The sequence below is a fragment of the Malus domestica genome, chromosome 02 (assembly GCF_042453785.1).
Source record: "Malus domestica chromosome 02, GDT2T_hap1".
Taxonomy (NCBI): Eukaryota; Viridiplantae; Streptophyta; class Magnoliopsida; order Rosales; family Rosaceae; genus Malus; species Malus domestica.
Window position 1 is genome coordinate 26548321 of NC_091662.1, and position 19060 is coordinate 26567380.

The window sequence follows — 19060 nt, forward strand, 5'->3', positions numbered from 1 at the left end:
GGCTGGTTGCCAAGGGTTTTAAGCAGAAAAAGAGAATAGACTATTTCGATACATATGCACCAGTAGCTAGGCTCACATCAATTAGAATATTGTTTGCATTGACATCTTTATATAATTTGCATGTGCATCAAATGGATGTGAAAACAACATTTTTAAATAGTGATTTGGATGAAGAAATGGAACAATCAGAAGGGTTTGTTCTTCCTGGGAATGAAAAGAAGGTTTGTAAATTAGTAAAGTCGTTATATGGATTGAAGCAAGCAACAAAACAATGGCATGAAAAGTTTGATTTTGTCATTTTATCATATGGATTTAGACATAATAGTGCTGATAAATGCATATACTCTAAATTCACAAATGATTATGATGTTTTATATGTTTATATGTCGATGACTTGCTAATTTTTGGTACAAACATGAAAGGTATATCTGAAACTAAAGAGTAACTAAATTCAAAATGAAGGACTTGAATGAAGTAGATACCATCTTGGGAATTAAAGTAAAAAACATAATAGGGGTTACGCTTTGTGTCAGTCACATTATATAGAAAAAATGCTTCTTAAGTTTAAGCATCTACAAATAAAAGAAGCAAATACCTTTATGACCCTAATGAAACTTTGCTTAATAATTTTGGTAGGTCTGTTGCACAGCTTGAGTATGCTCGTGTAATCAGAAGTTTAATGTATGCTATGCATTGTACCAAGCCAAATATCGCATTTGCAGTAAACAAACTTTCTAAATACACTAGTCATCCAAGTACTTCTCATTGGAAAGCAATAAATAGAATTTTTTTTTTTTTTTTGTTATCTTAAAAGAACTATTAACCTGAGTTTAACTTACTATGAGTTTCCAACAGTACTTGAAGGATATTCAGATGCAAGTTGGATAACAACTACTAATGATAATAAGTCTACATCAGGGTGGATTTTTACAATTGCCGAAGGAGCAATTTCTTGGGCTTCAAAGAAGCAAACATGTATAGCACATTCAACTATGGAATCTGAATTTATAGCATTAGTGGCAACAGGTAAAGAAGCAGAATGGATTAGAAATTTGTCATTGGAAATAGAGTTGTGGCCACAACCAATGCCATCCATTTCTTTATACTGTGATAGTGAGACTACTTTGTCTAGAGCATACAATAAGGTATACAATGGAAAGTCTAGACATATTAGCTTGAGACATGAATATGTCAAGCAATTAATAACTGATGGAATTATTAATATTATTTATGTTAAATCAAGTAATAACTTGGTGGATCTGTTAACAAAAGCACTTTCAAGAGCTTTGGTAGTTTGTACATCTAGAGGAATAGGGCTAAAACCCTTTACTGAAAATTAGCCACCAATAATGGTAACCCTAGTTTAAAAGTTTAATGGGTAATAACAAGTTATTGATAAGTGGATGTGAAAGCACTAAAAATTAATATATAGCTCATTCCAGGATAATTAGTGCAAGACTGCTACATTTATGAGAATGAGTTTTATTTCTTAATGAGGTTATTTGTAGTTGTGTCTATAGTAGCAGTGACATGGGAAGGAACCTCAACTATGTGAACATAAGAAGTGGTGCCGCTTCTAGCAAGGGTTGGGTTTTCTTTTGTAAATGTTCATGAAACCAGGATGAAGCACAATGCCATAATAGTGCTTAATTAGTTCAGAAACTTCTTTAAGGAAATAAGACATAGTCATGTGTGTAGCGATTCCGGTTTTAACATAAGAATAGTTAGTTTAAACTTAGGTCACCATCGCATTCGTTATAATTTTGAATTACTTACACTAATTAAAGGTTTCATTCGAAAGACACCTTTATTGTATGCATGATTATATCAGTATGTTTGTGGTTAATTATAAAGAGAGAATTGTTATTCTATTATTTACCATATTATTGAAATTGGGAAGGATTGTTTGTCACGCCCCAATCCCGACATATGTCCAAGATCGACACATAACGGAAGACTGTAGGGTGATGTCAGGAAATACAAACTGGAGTACTCAACTGAAAATGAAATAATCACATCTTTTTAAGGAAAAGTATAGGGGTAACCTAACACTCCAAGCTCTCAGAACTCTGTCTGCTACCCCAAAGCTCATCGTATCTAATAATACCTGCACAATGGCCCCTACACCATCAGAATGGTGAACCAAGCACACAACAACCTGGATAAGCCGTGAAGCTCGTGTGAGTGACAATAATGCAACATATGTGATAATATTAAAAACCATCCATCAATCACGGTTTATAAACGTCAAATACAAAATCATATTTTATGAAATCATAATCAAGTTACTGAAAATCCCAAAGGAGTCACCCAAACATCCAACGGCTCGTCTAAAACAAATCACAAAAATTCACAACCAATAACTCATACAATACAATGAAACGTAGGGCTAGAGCGACATAATTCAGCCGAAGCCTACATCTCTAAAGCTATCTCAATTCAAACTCAGTCCGAAGAATCAACAAAGCAATTAATCGGGTTCTGAACCTCTCAACAGAGCCATAATACCAAACGGGATTCCAGACCACTTAACAGAATCCAACCAAGATACGATTCCAGAACACTTAACGGAATCACGGAGTAGAAGGGATTCTAGACCTCTCAACAGAATCCGAGTGGATACGATTCCGGACCACTCAACGGAATCACAGAGTACAATGCATATCGAACCACTCAATAAAATCCAAGCTGGATATGATTCTAGACCACTCAATGGAATCGCAGATCATGAGGGATTCCGAACCACTCAACGGAATCCAGATGGAGCAGGGAACCAGACCACTCAACGGAACCCCAGCTCTAAATCACTTAACGAAACCAAGTTGAAGGCCAACAACCATAATGTACAACAGCTCAAAGAAACGAAACAAGGCGCAAGTTACTCAATTTACAAAAGCTCAACGAAGTGAAACAAGGAACAAATACTATTTAGAGCAAATCAACGAAGTGGGAAATGAAACTATATCGAAGCAACAAATCCCCATCACAATGGGTTAACGGTCCACTACTAGCCCTCACATTTCATCACAACATGCCAATCATAAAAATCAAACCATATCTCAAATATACACGTAAAATCTCATTTCATAAACATAAATCGATGGCTAAGTATTAAAAATAACAATTCAGTAGAAAACATATTTATAAAACCAAGTCATATCCACACAGGATAACAATTACAAAAACAGGGTAATTACCAATATCACATATATTAAAGTCACTCACCTAGAGCCTGCACTAACGCACCCTAGCGCAAGAATTGAGATGTCACGCACTAGGGTCGCCTAAAACAAAGTACAAGTCCACATTTAGATTTCCTTTGATAATTCACATACTCAAAAACTCCCATATGTCCCCCACAACAACATTTAATGAGAATCAAACCGTCATTCAAAGGTAGGGTCCATGATCCTATGTCACTTGCTCCATAAGATCCAACCACTAGATTTTCGATTCGTAAGTTCCTAAGGTCCTTAAATATTACGTACTATAATGTACCAAATTTTGGTGACGATCCAATGGTCAGATCGTCAATTGCTATAATGTTCAAGTGGCAGACCTTAACGAAATTTCGCTGGATTCTGCAGATTTTTTGGGCAATCTTTAGAACTCCATATCTCACTCGTTTCACACCCAATTTTGACCCATAATATACCAAAACAAAGCTAGAGAAGTGTAGAACAAGATTCCACATACTTGGAGTCCAAATGGTGGCCAGAGATAGCCGGAAAATGGCCTGAAATATGGCTGTCCGCGGGAAAACAAGTAACTCGCCGGAATTTCTGGGCAAACTTTAAATGTCCATAACTTTGTCAATACTCAACGAAATCAAGTGATTCAAAAACAAAAATCATAGCTTGGAACGAGAAGAACAGGTTGGTACCTTTCCTGATGGATAAATCGCTGTGGTTTGGCCGGAAAATGATCTGGAAGGTCACGAGATCGCTAGAAACTAGGCAAATTTTAAATCGTTATAACTTTCTCATTTCTCAACCAAATCACACGATCCAAACATGAAAATTTATCTAATCAACGAGAGGAATCAATTTATACCTGTTCTGAGTTCAAAAAAATGGCTGAAAATTGTCTGAATCACGCCTAGAAGTCTCGGCCCAAAACCTTGTTCTTCGAACTCGAGGTTAGGATTCGTTTTCAATGAAACAAAACTCAAAACTGGGTTTATGGTGGTGAAGACATGCAGATAATAATGGTTTTGGTGTTCAACAAGCCAAAATTTTGGTGGTGGTGGTTTGTTTCACAAGAAGAAGGAGAGCCGAGAGAGATAGTGAGAGAACTCTAGAGAGAGAGAGAACGGGAGAGAAAATGGAGGAGAGAGAGTTCCAGAATTTTTTTGGGTGCCCACATGACACTCACCCAATGGTATCACATGTCCAATTAATTATCAATTTACCAAAATATCCTCGACGTTCAAAACCTTATAAAATCTTCGTTATAATTTTGAATCACATTCTGTTTGTGCCCACGCGTTCGTCTTGACAAGTACTATCCAAATATATAAAGATAAGTGGAAAAATACGCAGGGATCAAATACGCCGTAAATATAAAAGCATCGAAACTAAGAATACGAAATACGGAATACGGAATTTTAAACAGTGAAATCCGAGAACGGGATTTCACATTGTTAGAGATTTCAATAATAAATATATAATTATATATATATGAGACTTGGTGTTGTGTCGTAACCTTTTGTAAAAGGTTGGGTTTCATTCAACCTTTTACGGTTGTATATTTTGTTGAATGGTTGCAACTTTTGGTTAAAAGACATGATGCTTACTCAAATTGTATAAGTATAATTAAAAAATGTAATTAGTCAATATTTATTTTCTTAAATTGTTTTTCGTATCCATAATTGTGCAGGCGAAGATGGAATTAGAATTCGAGTTACGAGAGTTATGTTACAAAATTTAGTTGATTGAGGGATTTTTAATTTCCAAGAGGGAAAAGTATTAAGTGGTTGATAATATTTTAAGGTACGGGTTGTAATAATATTATTACAATTCTAAATACTTATTAGTACGGGTTGTAATAATATTTTAGTTTTTGGTACCAATGAAAAAGTCAACCAAAACAATTCTAAATACTATTATAATTTAAAATAATCACAAATTTTTCCCTCAATCCTACCATGTTTCAAACCAACCAACAATTTTCCAAAGATCGACTCATCAATTTTTCCGGTGACTTACTGATCAATTTTTCTAGTGACTTACAGATCAATTTTTCCAATCTACAGGTCATTGTCCAACAGTGAGTTTCAAAAAAAAGCATGTAAAGTGATGAATTTTCTCATTAGTTCTTTCATTTTATTGTGTATACATGTGAAGAAACGATGAGTTTTTCTATTTAACCCCATCACCTATCTAAGTTCACTCCAATTTCTATCTACTCTATTTTGCCTTAATCATTAACTTAAAATCTAATTATGCTTGTTTTAATTTGATTCAACACTGCAAGCAAACATTTCAATATTTACCATGTCGATCACCTAATTTTGTTTTGGGTCTGTAAATTTTGATTCGTGCTCATAATGTCACATTTGGTATCCTGTCCTGAATTTAGTGTCTTTATCGTGTTGATGGGCTAATCAGCTATGGCAATTGTGCAAACTGCTGTTGATGGCTACATGCTCACACTCGATATTTAACCACTGACGATAAAAGAAAAGGTCCTGGAATGCACAAAACTTGGGCCATTTAGTTCTATTATGTCTCTCTCAAGTTTATTTCCTCATTTGGGAGTAGTGGCGGATCCAGGAATCTTACCACAAGGGGTCTTAGTGTAAAAGTCCAAATAAAAATTTAGGATGGAAAAACATATTGAAAATGAAATCATAATATTTTCATTCATAATTCATAACGGAAACAATATTACAAGCTATAATTGTCCACGACGAGGTTTCATATTTTGAAAACGAAGCAATAAGACTAGAAAAGAATCATATTATCATGAATAAACAACAAATGGCCTACTGCACCTGTAGGCATTATTGCAATAAATATATGGGAAAACAGATCAAGGAAATAGAGAATTCACTTTTGCATAGAAAGATGATGCTCTAAGATAATCCTTGGCAGCAAATGCAGCTTCAGCCTGCAAATCAAATTACTTCGTTACTGACTACCCCGGTAAATACAAGATTGAGAAGACAAATACACAGCACAGCAACACAATAATCTTCACAAATTTTTTAATTAAGTGCCATAGTGAGAATAAATTACAATAAGTGACAATGAGTATAACCATCACTTAGATACGACCTGCACCAAATATACTTGGTCCCTCTGAAGTGGGTCGCGGCAATTTGCCAAAGCAGCAGCATACTCCTTCATGTCTAGGTAAACTTTCCACATGTCTCGGCCTTCATCATTAACAGACACCTACATTATGTTCTCAAATTCAGCAGTATGGAAAACATTATTGTCTGATGCAAACTGAACTAAATTCAGAAAATATTTAGGCAATCGAAGACACAAACATGAAATACAGAGTTTTGATCATATGCATAGAACAACCCAGCAGTGGCATCACTACACAATCCAGTGACACCCCTTGAAACTGCTTCAGGTGTTTGCTCAAACTGAAGTTCCTCAATAGTTTGCTCACTTATTCTATTTACAACCTACAAAACAATTACTCATAATGGAAGCTAAAAAGGGGGTTGGTGCAGTATTCAGCAGTATTCTGTGAATAATAAAAGAATCACATATCTAATGCATTTAACCTAATGCTTAGCACCAACAGCAGTTCATAACATGATACTCAACAGCCTGGGATGGAGTTGAGGGTTTGGGGGGGATTGAGTTTGGAACTTAGAGTTTGGAACAAAGGCAGCCTCATTCTTCTTCAATCTGCAAGCGAACTCCTTCTTCTTCTTTCAGACATTTCGTCAACCATATGGTGTGCAGCTCCAAGGTTATTTCCATGGCTTCCAAGAGGTCGTGCGACCCCATTGACCCCACTGTGGATCCGCCTCTGTTTAGGAGGAACAACATAATCACAAGATGCATAAAGCATCATAAGATTAGTCTTTTTTTTGTTGGAGAACAATATGAACAATTAGGGTTTGTGGTCTACAGATAGAAATATAAATCTTAAATTTAAGTAACTTAATACGTTTTGTTCAAAAAAAAAAATTAAGTAATATGTCTTATTTACTCTTTTCACACATTAAAAACCAATTTTTTTTTTTTAACAAACGATATTAGCTACACTAAGGGAGAGGGGGAGGACTTAACCTCGCAATGGACTAAGTAGTGAGGTGAACTTACATAGGTTGTGGTGTTTAAATACAAATACTCAACAATAAACATAATTAAAGATGACAAGTTGAACCTATTGACACACACCGACCCGGAATGTCCACTTGGATTCCGAATCGAGCTGTGATGGTCGACACAAGAAGGTGATGAAGCCTGAAAGTGTAGTGAGGTGGAAAATGTGAATAAATGTAAAGCCTAAAAGTGCCTAAATACAAGAGTGCGCTTGTGAGCGGGAATGAACCCATTTCACACATGATGTTAGAGTATAAGTAAAGTACAATAAAATTAGAATGAGAACTATACCATTGGAAGTAGTCCAATATCAGTGTTTGCCAGAAATCCTCGTCAACACAAGCACTGCCACTAAATCCTGAAGGGACGAAAAACAAGGGTGAGTGGGCCTAACAATAAAGTTTGTAAAACCTTTTTGAAAATGTAATAACCGCTCGCCGTAAAACAAGTATAGTTTCCAAAATATACGTACTACGTATAGTATGAAAATACTTACCGTAGCCTGCAATATCTCAAGAATGTAATAGGTCACGACATCTCGTAAATAAACACATAACGTCAGGTTATCACATAATTTCGCATAAACAACATATCATATCAAGTGCTCATCGACATATGCTGACACATACACAAGTTCATGCAGAGGTATTCTGACATGAACTGGACTGGGTGTAATAATGATTTACGCTCTACTATTACAATCATGTAAAGACTGGTGCTATGCACATCACATACGAGTCCTAATTGCGTATAGCAATCTAGGACAGACCTAGCACCTACAATAGATCCAAAGTGAGCATACGGTGCGATGTGAACATACACGTGAAGTTTGGCCCTAGCCCAAGCGAGTACAAAGACCAATGTAGCACACGATGAGCAAATAACATAAATATAGTTGTACCACAGTGACTCGATAAATCTAGTCAACAACGTATTGTTCAAATAAAATATTTATCATGGTCATATATAAAATCCCCTAGTAGTACGCATACCTAAGGATCCCATAGAATTTAGTACACTTTAGTAAATTTCGTCATTTCGTTAATTCTTAAAACATTCATTTAATCTAAGTATATGTAGTAAATTCTTTATTAAATATATATGTGGAAACTAAATAAATATATGGTATTTAAAAGTAAAGACCCACTCACAAAACCATTTACGTAAATGGTTTCATCCAGAAACGAAACCATTTACGTAAATATATAACGTATTAACTTAAATACGCATTTTCGTACGAACTATGGCTAATAAAAAAAACTATTTTAAATGGTCGAATTTCAAAAAATGAAGGGCGGATTCGGGTTCGGCACGTCGAGAAACCTAAAGAGGGATCTCGGGTTCCTCCACGCGCCGCCACACGTGCTGACAACCAACATAAGCCCATGCGCCTACGAGTACCATCGTACTCACCTTCCTCGCAAACGCATGCGTTTGCAGGTTTTAGCTCCGACTTTCATAGCTCATTTTGAGCTTGATACTCAACCAAAATCAATGATTCAAAAGCCATATTGAAGCTAAGAAATGTGGAGAACAAGTCCATACCAAATTGGGGCCAAGTTATCATCGACGTTGGCCGGAAAAATGATCTGAAGGTGGCCAAATGGTCATGGGTTCTTGCTAGAAATCTGGAGAATTTCTTCCCCCATGTCGGTTTTGTTATAAACCTTCACCAAAACGCCTAAGATGGGTCATAACTAGGTTTTGATCAATCTATAATGAAGGTTAGAGAGAGTCCCGAGTCTTACCTATGTTAGAAACGGTGAAACTCGCCAAAAAACTCCTTGAACAATGATGGTGCAACAGTGCAGTGTCATGTCCCATGGCTGGGTTGAGTTCGACGTCTGTGAACATGATTTGCTGGGTTTGAAGATCTGTAAATCTCATCAAGGTGGTAAGGTTGATGGCAGGTGGTGTATGGCTTCTGGTTCTTTACAGAATGAGAGAAATGAGAGAAATGAGAGATGAAATGTGAAAGGGAAAAGATAGGTGTCTCTGAGATTTTTGGGAAAAATGGGATTGGGTAAAAGACTTGGGAGAGATTTGGAGTGGGGAGTCCCACGTGGGTGGGTCCCACCAAAAAGAAAACTTAAAAGAAAATTATTAAATAATAGCCAAATTACCTAGAATAGTGAAATTACTAAAATGGCCATCACATTCGTAATTTTGTAAAATTTTAACTATAGCTCCGATTTCGATTCCGCTTATGCCCACGCGTTCATAGCAACGAGTACTATACCAATATGCTAAGAGAATGGTTCATACGGGTTACGATACGACGGTCAACGAAAGTTAAAATCCTCGCCTCAAAGGGCATTTTGGTCAATTCGTATTTTTAAAGTTTATAAAATCGTAAAATTAGAAACGAGTTATTACACCTATTGCTATTTTTATGTCATCGTTGGACAATGACTTGAAATTTTTTTTGGGCAACTAGAATTTTTTTTCGACACTAATAATGGTCGACGATAATTCTGCCACTAGTGTCAGTGACTTGCGAGTCATGTGTAAGGGATGAAAAATGTAAATGTTCCTATGCTTATAAATATCTTGTCCAACAATTTGTGGCTTAATCTAAATAAATGGGTTGAGCTTGGCAATTTTCCTTAATATTAATATTTTCTTGAAAACCTGTCCAAATTGGTATTTAATCCCAATCTACTTTACAATGAAACGTATTAAAAAAAGGATAACAAATTTTTTAACTAATATATGTGAAATATTATGATTATGAGATATATGCATTTAATTAAGAGTATGACACACGCCGATCTGGTATGTTCACTAGGGTGACGAAGTCATAAGGTGTAGTGATGTGAAAAAATGTGAATAAATTTAAACTTAAAAGTGCCTAAATATAAGAGTGCACTGGTGAGTGGGAATGAACCCGTTTCACACTTGATATCAGAGCATAAGTAAAGTACAGTAGAATGGATAAGGATTATACCCTCAGAGGTAGCCACTTATACTGAGATTTGCCAAGACTCCTCGTCGATACAAAACGTTCAGCAGCTAAAACCTGGAAGGGCGAGTCACCTAATGTGACCTATACGACTAGACCTATGCCTGCACACAAGTCGGAGTCACCTAGGGTGACCAGTACGACAGGCTACGTATAAATATGTACGCTCTGGTGCTACGATCACGTGAAAGCTAGCGATAAATCGCAGGTCACCTAAGAGTCGGAACTACCTAATGTAGTCTGTACGATAGGCTGCACCAAACTTGGATCCAAGGCGAGTGTGCGGTGCGGGAAGTGAACAATCACATGAAGGTTGTGCCCTAGTCCAGGGCGGGAGCACTAACACTGGGGTGCAGCAATGATGAGCTCTAAATGAATATATGTATGCTCATATAATGCAACCATTTCAACCACATAAAAACTTACCTGAACTTACCTGCGCCTCCGTAGGATCATTTAACATAATCACAAATCTCATCATAATGCAATATTTAAATATAACACATTTAAATCATGGCATACTATGCATAATCAATTTAAAACATTTCTAGAATCTGTAAGATATATATATATATATATATATATATATATATATATATATATATATATATATCGCCAACATAGCTCGATTCGAAGTCCTAGTGGACATACTAGGTCGGGGCAGAGTATTTATCAAATATAGCCAAATATTTGCTCCTAATTTCAAAAATGTCAGTTTTTATAAAAACTTTCAAATGTATCCAAAATATCACTTAAATAGATGCAAATACCCTTAAACTTTAAACCTAATAAATTAAAAATAAAATATATCATTGCATTAAAATAAATAAATAAATAAACCCTATTATATGAATGAATTCTCACGGCAAAACCTAAAAATGGTGTTTTCTCTTCGTATCTTACGGCTAATAGTAATCAAATAAGTTTCCCTTTGAAAATCTAGTAGTTGACAGGGAAGATGGAACAATACATCAAGCAGTGGTAAAGATAATCAGGAATAGATGAAGAAGTTGATGAAGAAGGCAATATACCAGAGTAAACAAATAAAAATAAATTAACTTTTAATTGTCTCAAATTTAAAGGATTGTACAACCAATAAAAATAATAAAATGCATTGTTCTAAAAATCCCTGCCTAGCGCCGCCTAGGCCCCCGCCTAGGCGCTGGCGGTTGGCCACCACCCAGATTAATGCCTAGGCGTTTGAAAATTAAGAAAGGACGCCTAGACCGATTGAGGCACCCACCTAGACTGCCTGGGCACCCGCCCAACCCGTCCAAAGGTTGTGACTCACTTAAACAAAAAATAAATAACTTTCATTTTGCATTTTATTTTTACAATAAATTGTAAGAGACTCGCTAAATACTTAAATAGATACACATTATATGCAAGTTCCCATGTTTTCATTATGTTCCAATACTTCCTAATAAATATGTTATTCTATTTTGTAGTTTATAATGAAATTATATAGATTTACTTAAATCCACCTAGTTCGACTAGGCACCCGTCTTGCCGCCTAGGCGCTAGGCCTCAGCTCACCGCCCGATTAGCGCCTAGCGTCTTTTAGAACCTTGATAAAATGATAGAAAGAAAATTGTATTCAATAAACTATAAATTTATAAGGGTTCTACAAAGTAGGATGAAGTTGAATGGGATTCCTACAAGTTTAATTATAATGGCCATTTCAACCACATTTTGAACACTTTCGAATTGATTTTTGTTCTCTACATGATGGGATCCTCTTTTCTTTGCGCCTACCATATCTTCTTCGTGTAATTGGTGGTAGGACAATTCTTTCACGCACATTATCAATTACTATCCAATCGGTCTGATCACCAACTGGCCATATAGCTTCTGCATACGCAATGACCAAGGACTTTGTCGTACAATAATGAGAATGCATAGGATAACATGAAATTTGTCGGTGTCTACATGCAACACAAGCATGTGAGCAAGGTAGTTGGTCAAGATCAAATTGCCGACATGTGCAACTCTTTTCCTATAAATTCACAACTTCAATACGAGATTCATCGTATATATGAAATGAGTAAGCTGCGATGGGCGATACCTACACACACACACATATATATATTACTCAAACAAAAGAAGAACTAAACAACAACAACAACAAAAATCCGTATAAAAACTACAAAAAGCAATTTGCATAAAACTACAACAAAATTACGTTGAAGTTACATTAGATATAGGTTTAAACTTTTTTTTTTGTCAAACCCAAGTTTTTAACTTTACTTTCTTACATTGCAAATATACATATATTTATTCTTGACTAAACATGGTACTGATGGATAAAGTTAAGAATTATTTGATATGATAATCAATAAAATAGTTCAAAAACTTGAGAAAAAATCAAAATGTGCCAAAATTAAATAGACAAATTAAAATAAATTCTAGTTAAGTGAATGAAGTAAAATACCTGGAACTATAATCCTTGCTTGTTATTTTCTCACACCAACTTGTCTACCCAATCTGTCAAATGTGTATTCATTTTGGCTACCTCGATTCAACTCTCATAAAACCACTTCTGGAGAATATTCATTCTTAAATACTCAATAAATCATGTGATAGGTAGCTTTTGAGCATCTCTAGTGATTGCATTAAGGCATTCAGCAATATTGGTTGTCATGATGTTTTACCCCTTTCCATCAAAGTACGCATGAGTCCACTTTTCATATCCAGCCAAATTAAGATAATCACCCATCTCAAAGTCAACTTTATATATTTCTGTCATGAAACGATGAAATTCAGGAACTCTGTATGCTTTAGCAGCTGTAAAATACAGTTTGTGTGATCTCTCATGCTTAAAATTGTGCCTAATGTTTTAGCTTATATGAAATATGCATGTACCATGATGGCCATTGGGAAAAACAGTTGAGAGAGCCTTCTAAATGCTTTCATGTCTATCAAAAACAAACACCAAGTCATCAATTTCCCCAATTGCTCCCCGTAATTTTGTCAAAAACCAATTTCATGATGCGTCATTCTCTGAATCTCCAACTCCGAATGCTAAAGGGTATATTTGTTTATGCCGTCCATGCATGTGGAAACAAATAGAGTGCCAAGATATTTACCCTTTAAAAATGTCGTCAACTGCTATTACCAGCCTAATAACACTTCAAAAACCTCTTATGCAAGGTCCAAGTGACATGAAACAGTACAAAAAACAATTATTCTCATCCGTTTTAATATGTGTTATCATACATGGAAGTAATGCGTAAGATTCATCTGGTGATCCCCTAACCAACTCCATTGCATGTCCCTTAGCTCTCCAAGCCTTCACATAACTTATACTCACACCCATGTCCTTCCACATATCTTCTATGATGTCACTTGGTCTATTTACTCATGATACACCCTCGTACTTAGACTTTATGCATTGACCAATAAGAGAACTACTTGCCTGTCGATGATGGCGATTGATAACTGTGGAGCCAAAAATATTCACTAGGCAACACATGGATTTTTGGACAAAAGAGGATAAAAATACCCTTAAGGCATAACGGGATTCATATGCGCGAACAACAGGGAAATCATCTTTCAACCAAGTCAAAAGTGCCCAAAATAGGTAACAATTTAAAACCTATTTCATCAAATCCTTTCTATAAGGTAATTCCCAAAACCTAATTTATTCTATATGTTTTATATTCCATTATTTAGCTAATCAATTAGCTAAATAATATATTCCTTTCATATTACCTAAAATCTTCCTTTAAAAACGTAATAATTGACTAATTAAGGGATTAATTGCCTAATCAATCCCTTAATTGTCAATTATATCACTCATTCAAACCCAAAACCACTCAAAGGTCGGCCATCCCCATTCAGAAAAGAGTCCACCACTTTTTCTACCTTTTTTTTTTATCATTTCTTCCTTTTTATTACACTAATTAGCTAGCTAATTAATTCCATAACCACGAAAACATTCCCTTTATGTTTAATTAGCCAATTAATTGGCCAATTAAACCAAAATTTAACCTAGAAAACCGGCCAATCCCTCTCCAAAAAGGATTGGCCTATCCCTATAAATAGGCTCCAATTTTCACCAAAAAAACCATCCCAACACTCTTGCAAAATTCCACAAACTCTCTAAACACTTTTTCTCTCTAAATTCTAACTCTGGCATTGGAATTTCTTTGGCCAAAGCGCCCCCCCCCCCCATTCATTGTGGGTGCGTGAGGCTTTTGGCCTTGACTCTAAGGTGTTAATTACTTTGTAGGTGCAATTTTGTCCAAGAAGAAGGAGAAAGAAATTTGCATCCACAAATTGGTGCTTTCATTGAGAGTTGAAATCCATACTCGTAGAAGACTCTCACACAAAAAGGTTTTTTCTCTATTTTCTAGTCCATTTGAATATTTTCATATGTTCTTATTATTAGAATTTTTTACTTGCAAAGGTTCTTTGATAAAACGTATAAGAAAAATATAATGGCTAGAAATTTAGAAAATACCACAAGTGAAAATTCTAATACTCAAGAAATGGGATTGCAGAGATCCACGAGGCAAAATACGGTCATAAATAGAGTGGCACCACCACTACGAGGTTCCACCATAGCCCAAGTCGTGCCATCCAAGTTTGCATAGGCCCAAGCCCAAGCCTCGCATTCGCATGCACCATGCACTGAGCAACTTGCTCCCGTGATCCAGCCTGCTCCTGTAGCCCAGCCTGCTCTAGTGATCCAGCATGCTCCCGTGATCCAGCCCGCTCCTACAGCCCAGCCTGCTCTCATGGCTTCCCAAGCTGCCCAAGTCGGCCCGAGACTATCTCAACCATCTGGACCAATCATCGATGTTGGGGCATTTTCACCACATTTCTCTGCAGATTTGACATTCCCCAACTCAAATCTCGCATTTGGAGTCAACCACCCTTCTATTGTTCAAGGAGGTGCATTTCATCCAAGTTCTTCCAATCCGAATGGCGAACAAAACTTTTCCCGACAAGTCATAGAATTGACAAGCGCCATTGCACAACAAACAACCTTAGTGAATCAACTTTTGCAACGCACCGAGATCCAAAGTGCCCGAAATGAAGTATCCCGAAGTAGGACAAGGGTAGACGAGGAACTTCTCAAGCAGCGTCCTGGAAAGCAGCTGCTTAACCAACCATAAATCGAGCATTCAAGCAGTGCACACTCTCGATTGGGCCCTCGAGATAGTGTATACTCCCGTCTTAGCACGCGGAGGAGCATGCACTCTCAACTAGGCCCACAGGCAAGTATACATTCACGGTTGGGGCCACGTTTTGATAATCAACATGGGCAGCCTTCCAGGCAAAGCATTCATTCACGGTTAAGCCTACAAGGAGTATCCTCCATATCACATCGAAGCAGGTAGCCTGACAAACGGAAGGAAACAATCGTTCAATCCAGCTTTAGTTCCACCAACAGCTTGCAAAGAAATCCCTCACCTGCTAGAAATCTATCTCATACACCGCAGCCATGACATAGACAAGCTGAGCGTGTAGAAGAGCAACCTAGACTAGCAGGTCAAGACCAAGGGTAGCCGAAGGCTCCGCTACCCCAATAAAGGCAAATCCAAGAAGAGGTAGAAAGGTTTTTCAATGAACGGATGCGTGATTTCCGACGCAACGAAATGATTGATGAAACACTAAGGCAAAATATGATCAACATAAGTAGGACACCTTTCACGGACGAGATTAAGCAGGTAGAGCCTCCACGCAAGTTTATCATGCCGCAATTCACATCTTTCAAGGGAGATGGGGATCCAGAAAAACACTTGAAGCATTATCGAAGCGCGATGGTCCTTTATCAGAATAATGGTGCCCTTATATGCAAAATATTCGCCACCACTTTGCAAGGCGAGGCATAAGATTGGTTTCATACCTTGCTGACGCGAACCATCCAAAACTTTGATGATCTTTCCTTGGTTTTCACCAAAGAATACTCATCTTATCATTCGATCAAGAAAAAGTCCGATCACTTATTCAACGTAAAGAAAAACCCAAAGGAGTCACTTCGCGACTACGTAAAAACATTCAAAGCAGAGAAGGTAAAGATCGTCGGATGCAATGACTCAATAGCAAGTGCAGCCTTCCAAAAAAGACTCCCAGTAGACCACCCACTGTTCGGAGAAATGATCATGAAAGAAGACCTAACTCTAGCAGATTCTTTTGCCCTGGCGAAGCATGCACTTTGGGATGAGGCTTGACGAGCAGAAAAGGAGCCCGAGCAGCTTCAAATAGAATCGACAACTACTCAAAGAAAGAAGGATAGGAAGTAGCCCAATAAGGGCAGGCAGAAGGCCAAGCGCAAGGACCGACCCACGACCAAAGAAGGCCCGATAACCAAGAGCTATTCTAAGTTCTCAATTTCGATTCATCAAATCCTTCGTGACATCAAGAATGAACCATGGTTCAAGCTGCCGAAACAATCAAAATGAGATATTTCCAAGTTGGACCACACCAAGTATTGTGCATTCCATCAAGGTCCTAGTCACACAACCGACGACTGCTACACTTGGAAGAACTACCTAGAGAAGCTCATGAAAGAGGGCAAAGTCGATAGATACTTGGACAAGCCAACTGCACAGCCAAAAAGGAATGCAGATGGAGATGAGGAGTCGCCAACCAAGATGTTTCAAATCAATGGCATTTTCGCCGAATCCGAGCATTTGGGGGCCACTAATAACTCCAAAAAGAGGAAGATCCAATAGGCTTTACTAATGTCACAAGTCCAAGCAGTCAATACCCAACCTGGACCCATTATTGGCTTCACCGAGTAGGATGCAGAAGGCGTCGATTTCCCACACGATGATGCACTAGTAGTACCTGTCCAACTAGCCCATACTATAGTTGACAGGATGATGGTTGACAATGGAAATGCAGTCAACTTACTTCAACTCTCAGTCATTCAGAAGATAGGCCTAGAAAGCACAATCATACGCAGAGCAGAGGTACTTACCGGATTCAATAGACACACCTCAACTGCCATCGACCATATCATACTTAACGTAAAAACACCGCAAGTCATCTCAAAGCAAACGTTCATGATCGTAAGCGATCCATCTCCCTATAATGGGATTCTTGAGAAACCTTGGTTGATCAAGCTGGATGCCGTCATTTCTGTCAAGTATCAAAAAATCTGATTCCGCATCCTGGGAAGAGGAGTCAGAGAGATCAAGTCTGACCAGGTTTCATCCCGACGGTGCATTATGCAAATGTTGAAAGAATAAAAAAAGATGACATTTACCCCCGTAAAGGTTACCGAAGTCCAAAAGGACAAAGAAACTACCAAATAGCAATTACAGCATGTGGATCAAGAAGATGGTGCCCAAGCAGACTAGATAGGATGGAAACTCAAAGAGACACCGAAGACATCATTCTTGATCCCTAGCAACCGGAAAAGATGGCTAAAATTGGCTCATGACTAAGCCTAGATGAGAAGGAAAAACTCACGATTTTCCTTAGAGAAAACCGAGATATCTTCACATGGTCACCATCCGACATGCCCAGTATTGACCCCAAGATGGCCTGCCACAAGCTGCATGTTGACCCTACCGCCAAACCGGTAATCCAAAAAAGAAAACATTTCGCACCCGAACGAGTAGCGATCATTGAGGCAGAAATCGACAAACTATTAGAGGCCGGTTTCATAGAAGATGTAGCACACTCGGCATGGCTTGCTAATGTAGTACTAGTCATGAAGAAAGAGAATGGCAAATTGAGGGTTTGCGTAGACTACACCGACCTCAACAAAACATGCCCAAAAGACCAATATCCTGTCCCCCGGATCGATCTATTAGTAGATTCAACTTATGGGAACTAGTTGCTCAGTTTCTTATACGCATACTCCAGCTACAACCAAATAGCCATGTATGAGCCCGACAAGAAGAAAATCAAGTTTATGATAAAGCGAGGCACCTACTGCTACAAGGTCATGCCCTTTGGCCTCAAGAACACGGGAACCACTTACCAAAGGCTAGTAAATATGATGTTCAAAAAGCAAATTGGGGTAACCATGGAGGTCTTTATCGACAATATCATAGTAAAGGGCAAGCAGCGATCAAATCACATTCGCAATTTGGCAGAAATTTTCAATATCCTTAGAAGGTACAAGATGAAGCTCAACCCTACCAAATGCACGTTTGGAGTATCTTCAGGCCAATTCTTAGGGTACTTAGTAACCCAACGAGGAATTGAAGCACATCCCAAACAAATCCAAGCAATCCTAGAGATAAAGTCTCCAACTACCTTGAACGAGATCCAAAGCTTGACCAGACGAGCAGCTGCCCTCAACCGCTTCCTCTCACGATCCACCGATCGATGAAAGCCTTTTTTCAAAGCTATCAAAAAGGCACAAAGAGACAAATGGGATGAAGAATGCGAAAAAGATTTCCATGACTTGAAGAATTATCTCACATCACCTCCCTTATTATCCAAGCCAGAAGAAGCGGAGGATTTATACATTTATTTGGCAGTTTCCGAAGTAGCAGTGAGTTCTGCCCTCATACGGGAAGAGTTGGGGGCCTAACTGCCTGTATTCTATACTTCCAAAGCTCTTCTTGATGTGGAAACAAGATATCCGAAGATCAAAAAATTAATTTTGGCGTTAGTTGTTGCAGCTCAGAAGCTCAGACCATACTTTCAAGCTCATACAGTCATTATCATGACTTAATATCCTTTACAATCCATCTTACATGGTCCAGACGCTTCTCAACGAGTGATGAAATGGGCATTGGAACTTGGCCAATATGGTTTAGTTTTCCGACCTCGCACAGTGATAAAGGCCCAAGCCTTGGCAGACTTTGTAGCGGAATTCACGCCTAGCCTAGACGAC

At 37.7% G+C, this 19060-nt stretch overlaps 3 long non-coding RNA genes across 6 annotated transcripts; all 3 read right to left on the minus strand.

The window, feature by feature from the left end:
• Positions 1–1835: 1835 nt before the first annotated feature.
• On the minus strand, positions 1836–4343 carry LOC114823774 (uncharacterized). Of its 4 annotated transcripts, XR_011574798.1 has the most exons (5): positions 4054–4343; positions 3884–3952; positions 3697–3791; positions 3226–3284; positions 1836–2107 (listed from the first exon to the last, which is right to left on the minus strand). It is a non-coding gene; the product is annotated as an uncharacterized lncRNA (long non-coding RNA). The 4 variants fall into 4 exon arrangements; XR_011574794.1 differs by lacking the exon at positions 3226–3284; XR_011574795.1 differs by lacking the exon at positions 3226–3284 and having other exon boundaries at positions 1836–2158.
• Positions 4344–5940: 1597 nt separating this feature from the next.
• On the minus strand, positions 5941–6471 carry LOC139193736 (uncharacterized). The gene is made up of 2 exons (XR_011578188.1): positions 6279–6471; positions 5941–6111 (listed from the first exon to the last, which is right to left on the minus strand). It is a non-coding gene; the product is annotated as an uncharacterized lncRNA (long non-coding RNA).
• A 340-nt stretch (positions 6472–6811) lies between these two features.
• On the minus strand, positions 6812–9177 carry LOC103406643 (uncharacterized). Its single transcript, XR_524611.4, has 4 exons — positions 9041–9177; positions 8838–8959; positions 7584–7650; positions 6812–6993 (listed from the first exon to the last, which is right to left on the minus strand). It is a non-coding gene; the product is annotated as an uncharacterized lncRNA (long non-coding RNA).
• Positions 9178–19060: the final 9883 nt, after the last annotated feature.